This window comes from Dasypus novemcinctus, chromosome 4 (genome assembly GCF_030445035.2).
Source record: "Dasypus novemcinctus isolate mDasNov1 chromosome 4, mDasNov1.1.hap2, whole genome shotgun sequence".
Lineage (NCBI taxonomy): Eukaryota > Metazoa > Chordata > Mammalia > Cingulata > Dasypodidae > Dasypus > Dasypus novemcinctus.
The window spans coordinates 148259584-148267675 of record NC_080676.1 but is presented as its reverse complement, the minus strand read 5'-3'; positions in this window follow the sequence as shown (position 1 = coordinate 148267675).

The following is an 8092-nucleotide window of genomic DNA, read 5'->3' as shown; positions in this document are numbered from 1 at the left end:
AAAAGCCTGGAAAAATCTAAAACAAAGCTGCTACAGCTAATAAAATAATTCAGCAAAGAGGAGGTATACCATACCTTGATCCACCAGAACAAAGTTTAAAAGGTCCAATAAAATTTTTCTTCTTAACCTTTTACTTTGAAATAATTTCAAATTCACAGGGCATTTGCAAAAATAATAAAAAACCCACATACAAAATTCCAACATACACTCCCACCAGATACCTAGATCCTCCAATTTTAACATTTTGCCACATTTGCCCTATCATTCTATCTATCCACCTATTTATTAATCCATCTCTCTCTATCTCTCTCTCTTTTCTAAACATTTGAGAACGTTATATATATATATATCAAGCTTCTTGAACACATAAAATTTTCAAGTACATTTCCTAAGAACAAGACTATTCAAGAACTTTAACATTTATATAAAACTTCCTGTCTACATTCCAATTTTTTCATATGTCCCAATAATGTCCTTCTGAGCATTTCCTCCTCCATTATTAGATCTAGTCCAGGATCATGTATTATATTTCTTTGATATTTTTTCTTTAATTGCATTTTAAAATTGTGGAGCATATATACAACATAAACTTACCCATCTCAACCACTTCCAAGCATATCATTCAGTGGGATTAATCACATTTGCAATACTGTACTACCCCTACCACAATCTATTAGCAGAATTTTCCCTTCATTCCAAACAGAAACCCTTTCACTCATTATGTATTAACTCCCCATTCTTCTTCCCTTCTACCCTTGGTAACCTGTAATCTACTTTCTTTCTCCATGAGTTTGCATTTTTTAAAAACTATTTAATGTAAATGGAATCAAACAACAGCTGTTTCTGTGTCTCACATTTCATTAAACATGGTATCTTCGTTTCTTCCGTGTGGTAGAATATATCAAAACTTTATTCCTTTTTAAGACTGAATCTATTACTACATACTTTTGTACCTAGTTGACCTTTTGTAGTGAACTTTTCTCATTTCCTTCTGTGCATATTTTTCCAATATTTTCTTTGTCATTGTTGTAGGGATTAAGTTGGTCCAATAACAGTTTTGATAGCAGAACACCTTCACCAAGTAATTTATTTAGTTTGACCTTTTTAATCAGCAAGACTATAAAAGGAAATGTTTCCTGCATGCACTAAAGAGAAGTCAGACTATAAACCTGAGAAAAGGGGGCCTCATGTATTATTTGGTATTACACCTTTTTCAGTCTCCTTTACCAGGTTCCCCCCAAAACCTTTTCTGACTCTTAGTTCTAACTGCCAAGTCCAAGTGAACCACAAGGATTTAATTTAAAAATGAAAAAGCAGAGAAGCGGACTTGGCCCAATGGATAAGGCATCCGCCTACCACATGGGAGGTCCATGGTTCAAACCCCGGGCCTCCTTGACCCATGTGGAGCTGGCCCATGCACAGTGCTGATGTGTGCAAGGAGTGCCCTGCCCCGCAAGGCGCTGTCCCCATGTGCAAGGAGTGCAGCCCGTAAGGAGAGCCGCCTAGCGCAAAAGAAAGTGCAGCCTGCCCAGGAATGGTGCTGCACACATGGAGAGCTGACACAAGATGACACAACAAAAAGAAACACAGACTTCCAGTACCACTGATAAGGATAGAAGCGGACACAGAAAAACCCACAGTGAATGGACAGAGAGAGCAGACAACTGGGCCGGGGGGGGGGGGGGGGGGGGGGGAGAAATAAATAAAAAATAAATAAATCTTAAAAAAAAAAAAGAAAAAGCAATATATTTTTAAGATAAGCCATTCCTGTTTGTATAAACCTATTATAAATGGGTTTTCATGAAGGCACTTTGGATAAGGCATGGCCTAGGATGGCTCTTAATCTTACTGTAGTCCTTTATAAAAGGGATGAATAGAGAGAGAGAAAGCCACAGAAGCAAGAAGCTGGAAGCAAGGAAACCCAGAAGAGTAGGGAGAGACAGGCAGATGCTGCCATGTGCCTTGCCATGTGTTTTAGTTTGCTAAAGCTGCCAATGCAAAACCAGAAATGGGTTGGCTTTTATAAAGGGAATTTATTTGAGGTAAAAGTTTATAGTTCTGAGGCCATCAAATGTCCAAGTAAAGGCATCATCAGAGATGTTTTCTCACCAAAGGTCAGCTGCTGGTTGGATCCTAGACTCCTGCCATGAACTTCTCCTCCAGGCTGTTTTCTCCCCAGATTCAGTGTGGGTAATCAAGCACATGGTAGGGATCATCTCTTCAGCCTTGAGCTGCAGCACAGGCCTAGCTTCTCTGGGCTTCTTTGTCTTTCTGCTTCCACTGGTAATCCTGGAGTACTTTCTCACATGGCAGTGTGAAAATGATGGCTTCCTTTCTCTGTATGTTTCTGCTTCCAGTTTTCAGTTTATATAAGACTCTAGCAAGAGGGTAAAGACCCAGCCTGAGTCCTGCCTCACTGATATAGTCCAACCAGAGGTCCTAAAGTGACCTAACCAAGTGTTCTAATCAAAGGATCCTTTAGGGAAACGGACTTTGGCCCAGTGGTTAGAGCGTCCGTCTGCCACGTGGGAGGTCCGCGGTTCAGGCCCCGGGCCTCCTTGACCTGTGTGGAGCTGGCCATGCGCAGTGCTGATGCGCGCAGGGAGTGCCGTGCCACGCGGGGGTGTCCCCCGCGTGGGGGAGCCCCACGCGCAAGGAGTGCGCCCGTGAGGAAAAGCCGCCCAGCGTGAAAGGAGGGGGCAGCCTGCCCAGGAATGGCGCCGCCCACACTTCCCGTGCCGCTGACGACAACAGAAGCAGACAAAGAAACAAGACGCAGCGAATGGACACCAAGAACAGACAACCAGGGGAAGGGGGGAAATTAAATAAATAAATAAATCTTTAAAAAAAAAAAAAAAAAGGATCCTTTAATGCAATCAAAAGGCCCCACACCCACAGGAATGGATTTGTTTAAGAACATGATGTTTTCTGGGATTCACAAAAAAACTTCAAACTGTCATACCATGTAACAGAGGAGTTCAAAATCACTGGCAGCTGGTCTTTGGGGAAAAAGAACCACCTGATGATGCTTTGATTTGAACGTTTTTCCCATCCTAAAAAATCTAAACTTCTAAGCTAATAAATTCCCATTGTCAAAGCCAACGCATCTGCTTCGATCAGCTTAGCAAACTAAAACACGGGGATAGAAACTGGATTTGGTAAGATCATAAATGACTTCTGAATATCAGTTTATCTGTTAGTTCATTGGCCTGGCCACAACTGTTTTTTAGCTTCAAACTATCATAAACATAGGACCTGTGTACACAGGACCAATGTAGGAAACAGAAACCAATTTAGTTATTGAAAGCAGAAGGGGTTTTAATACAGAGAATCAAATGCTTCAAAATTAGTGATGGGATGAAGAAGCAAGTTGTCAGATGGGCCTCTAAGAATGTATCTTAGAATGTCACAGAACTGACTGTCTTGGAAGCTCCTTTCTCCATCATGATCCATAGTATCAGGAGGCACTGCTAGATAGACCAAGATCAAGAATACACAACCACAGCTTTGAACCAGGGAGCAAGAAACCAGGTTCAAGAAGCTGTTGCCATCTCCACAGTTGCCCCTCCAAAGTTGAAGACCAACTCAGGGAGAATGATGCAAAATAAATATATCATCTCATGACTTTACTTGCCAGCAGAAATGACAAAGTAGCATGAAAATGGGCTATGTCTCCCTACAGCCTCCAAACCTTATGTGAGTATATCTAATTGGTAGAAATTATTTGTATCCAAAACCATAGCTCCAAGGGGCCCTGGGAAATATTGTTTCGGCTCTTCTGCCTCTACAGTGCAGAACTGCATATGATGTGTCAGTCTATCACATCCATCAGAACGATGACTAACTGAATTGTACCAAAAGAAGGACTAATAACAAGGTTTTCATTTACCAACAATCCATAACTAAGGGTTGAAGGGAAATACCTCTCTCAGGCCACTGAAAGATAAGATTTCAACAATCTCAAGTTTTCTAAAGTATCATTAAGAGATTAAAAGTGTCTTACTCCATTTCACTTTTCTTATTTTCACAATTATGACTCGACCCAAACAGGCACTAGAAAAACTAAGCCAAAATTTAAAGTAAGGTACTTTCATCCAGTTCAAAGCTCCTTACTCCCATTTGCTGCAAGGAGTTACTCCCCTTCACTATTGGTAGTGACTGACATGAGACTACCACTCTTGACTGCATGGAGTTAACCTATTAAAAGTCATTAAATAAGAGAAATGTGTTCTCTTTTCTGTTTCTCCATTTCTGTGCAGGGCAGTTGTTTCAGTTTGCTAAAAGCTGTTCAGAGCAATATAGCAGAAATGTGTTGGGAATTTATTAGGGTAAAAGCTTACAATTCTGAGACTGTGAATATGTCCAAATCAAAGCAAAGTCAGAGAAGCTGTCTCACAAAAGTTCAGCTACTGGTGAGCCTGGACTTTCTCCAAATAACAAGGCACAATGGCATCTCTAGGTCTGGGTCTCTGCCTTCTCCTCCAGGCTCACTGTCTTCCTGAGCTCAGCTGTGAGCAATTCAGACAAATGATTTGTCTCTCCACTTTCCTCTGGGCCTTGTCTCTTTCACCCTCCTGGAGGCATCCTTCCATGCCTCTGTGTTCCTCTGATTCCAGCCTCTGATCTCCAGGACCTCTCTTTCAGCCTCTCAGGGTTTCTTGTCTCTGCAGCTTTTTCTCTGTGTATGTCTGCTTTCAGTCCTCCATTTATAAAGAACTCCAGCAAGAGGACCAAGACCCACCCTGGGTCATGTCTTACTGAAGCAATCTAATCAAAGTCCTGCCAACTGAATCCAATCCAATCAAAGGGTCCCACATCACAGGAATATACTAGCCTCAAGAACATGATATTTTCTGGGATTCACAATAAGCTTCAAACTGTCACAGTAGCCATCTCAGACAATTGTATACAGGCTTTTTTAGCAAACCATATCCTCCATAGTGCTCTGATGCTCTGAAATCCAGTTGCCTAACTCCTGTGACTGTTTTCTTGATTATTTCCAAACACAGAGAGGAAACAGGTGTTCCCAATTATTAGGTCCCTTCACACCTAAACAAATCTGATTAAAATAGAAAAAAATAATTTATGATGGAAAATTTTAAGAGATCTTAATATAAAAGAAATCAAAGTAAATTAATAAGCCAACAGAAAATGAGTTGTAAAGAACAAAGCCAAATAAAAAGATTTAAAATTTAATGACAAATAATGAAAAAGTAAGATAATAAAGTAACATGAAATAAATAACATAAATGAGGGAGTTAGAAGCTTAAAAATTAAATGATAGTCAGCAATTTTAAGTAAGAAAAATGCAAATAAGTTAAAATACATAGATAAGGCAAAAACATTAAAACAAATTCTGAAGAACAGAGGTTAAAACTTTAAGGCAAACCAAAAAAAAAAAAGAGGAAAAATAGACACAAAGCAGCTGGAAACTAAGGTTGAACTGAGTCCCTGCAGAAAACTGAGTTGGCTCACACATCCCCAGTCCTCAAAAATGGAGTTTCTTCTGAATGGGAGAGTTAAGGGGACAGATATCTCCAGTCTTCAAGGCCTTTAGCTCTGTCCAAGAGGCCACAGGCCGTGTATTCACTTGGTAGCTAATATAAAGTTTCTGGGTTCTTACACTAAAATGGACAAACTCAGTCACCTTGGCCTCTGGCAAACTCTGGGCAAACCCTCATATTTACATGTATATCTCGTTGGAAAAATAGAACCACACCTTCCAATTCTTTGTTTTCTTTTGGATACCTTTTGGTAATTCATTCATTCATTCAATAAGTATTTATTGGGACCCTACTCCATGCAATGCCTGGTGATAGACAAGATAGCAATGTAGCACTAAGCTACTAGTGGAGAATGATTATAAATAATTTTGCAACTACAGCTTTGGTGAGTGCTAAGATGGAGAAACACAGAAGCTACCAGAATGACTAAGAGAGACTATCTTGGGAGTCGTGGAAGGCTTTCTTACAAAAGTATCTGTTTACTAAAGTAGAATTAACTCGGTTAAAAGGGTGTAGAGGGAAACGGACTTTGGCCCAGTGGTTAGGGCGTCCGTCTACCACATGGGAGGTCCGCGGTTCAAGCCCCGGGCCTCCTTGACCCGTGTGGAGCTGGCCCATGCGCGCCATGTGCTGATGCGCACAAGGAGTGCTGTGCTACACAGGGGTGTCCCCCGCGTAGGGGAGCCCCACGCGCAAGGAGTGCACCCATAAGGAGAGCTGCCCAGCTCGAAGGAGGGAGCAGCCTGCTGAGGAATGGCGCCACCCACACTTCCCGTGCCGCTGACGACAACAGAAGCGGACAAAGAAACAAGACGCAGCAAAAAGACACAGAAAACAGACAACCGGGGGAGGGGAGGGGAATTAAATAAATAAAAGTAAATCTTTAAAAAAAAAAAAAAAAGGGTGTAGAAAAGCATTCCAGGTATAGGGAACAGCAGGGCAAAGACCCTGACGCAGAAGAGGTAGAGCAGATAGCATGAATTAAAAAGCCTCTTGTGGCCGGAACACAGTGAGTAAAGCCAGAAGAGAGATGACATGGGTGAGATAAGCCAGGGCCAGAACCCAGGCCTTGAAGACATGTTAGGACTTTTTGTTTCTTTATTGGTAAAGAATATTTGACCTACTCTTTGGATCTAGTAACTTTTGCCCCTGATGTTTTGACTCTATCAATTTTGAGTATACACTTTAACACAAAAAAGACGAAAGTAATGAGTGTTCATCTAGAAAGCTCTTCTTTGTAATTAAATCAATATTTCTGATAACTTACTATACAGATTTCAATTAAATTTTACTGTTTCCTTCTTAATTTACTAATATTAACCTAAGATCCATTTCTTATTATAAACATCCAAAGCGAATTTGCTTCAACAATCATTTTGTCTTCAGGTTTAATATTCCATTTTTATCAATATTTGATTCCCCTAATAATGTGTAATAATTTCACCAAGTATCATTTTATTCTCTTTCAGTTTTACTTTATTTTGGCTATGCTTACCTATAGTAGTCTCTTTGAATCAGAAGAATAACAGTTTTAATTTATTTCTAGGTTAATCCATGAGAAACTCTCAGATTTTTCTATTGCCCAGAACACATCTATGGCAGTGAGTCTCAAACTTCAGTCTCAGGAGCCCTTTAGACTCCTAAAATCGAGGACCTCAAAGAGCTTTTGTTTCCATGAGTGAAAGCAATCAATGATTGCTGTATTATAAATTAAAATGGATAAATTTTAAAAATATTTATTAATTTAAAAGATAATAAACTCATCAGGTTAACATATGTTTATGAAAAATAACTACAATTTCCAAAACAATGATGAATGGCACTGTTTTAAATTTTTGCAAATCTCTTCAATGTTTGCCTTAGGACTAGCTTCTCATGCCTTTTGCATTCAAACTGTTGCAGTATTACACATCATATAGCCTCTGGAAAACTCCCCACTGAGGAAATAAGAGAAGAAATGTTTTAATATTATCCTGAAAAGCTTTGTCCTGGAAATATCTTGGGGGGTCTCTAGACCATACTTTCATCTTGGACCACACCCTGAGAACTCTCACCTTTTGCAGTATTTTGCAATGTTTATTCACATACCATTTGAGGTGGTAAAAAATAATTATTATGTAGTCATTATATAACTTATGACGACTGACCTTTTTTTCGGAGGTATGGCAGATTGAACACAGGGCCTTGTTACATGGGAAGTAGGCCTCAACCACTTGAGCTACCTCCGCTTCCTTCATGTTATTTTTAATATACATTACTCCTTAAGGTGCACTAAATCTGCCCCAAATTAAAGAAAATCTTCAGTAATTTACATGTGTCCCAATCAAGGTAAAAAGAGCCAACATGTTCTGCTTCACGTTTTCTCTATTTTCTACCAAAGAAGTGTATTGCTTTTGCAAAGCAAAAATTATTCTTTAAAGTTCATTATTATATTCCATCTTTTTAAAATCAACCATCTGTTGACGTGGACACAAGTTGAAATGATCCCAGGAGCGAAAAAGAGATTCATATTTCCAGAAAGTAGAAAAGAGGAACACTGATGGCGGTTAAGAATCGGCATTTTGCAGTCAGTATGGTCTGGGTAGAAA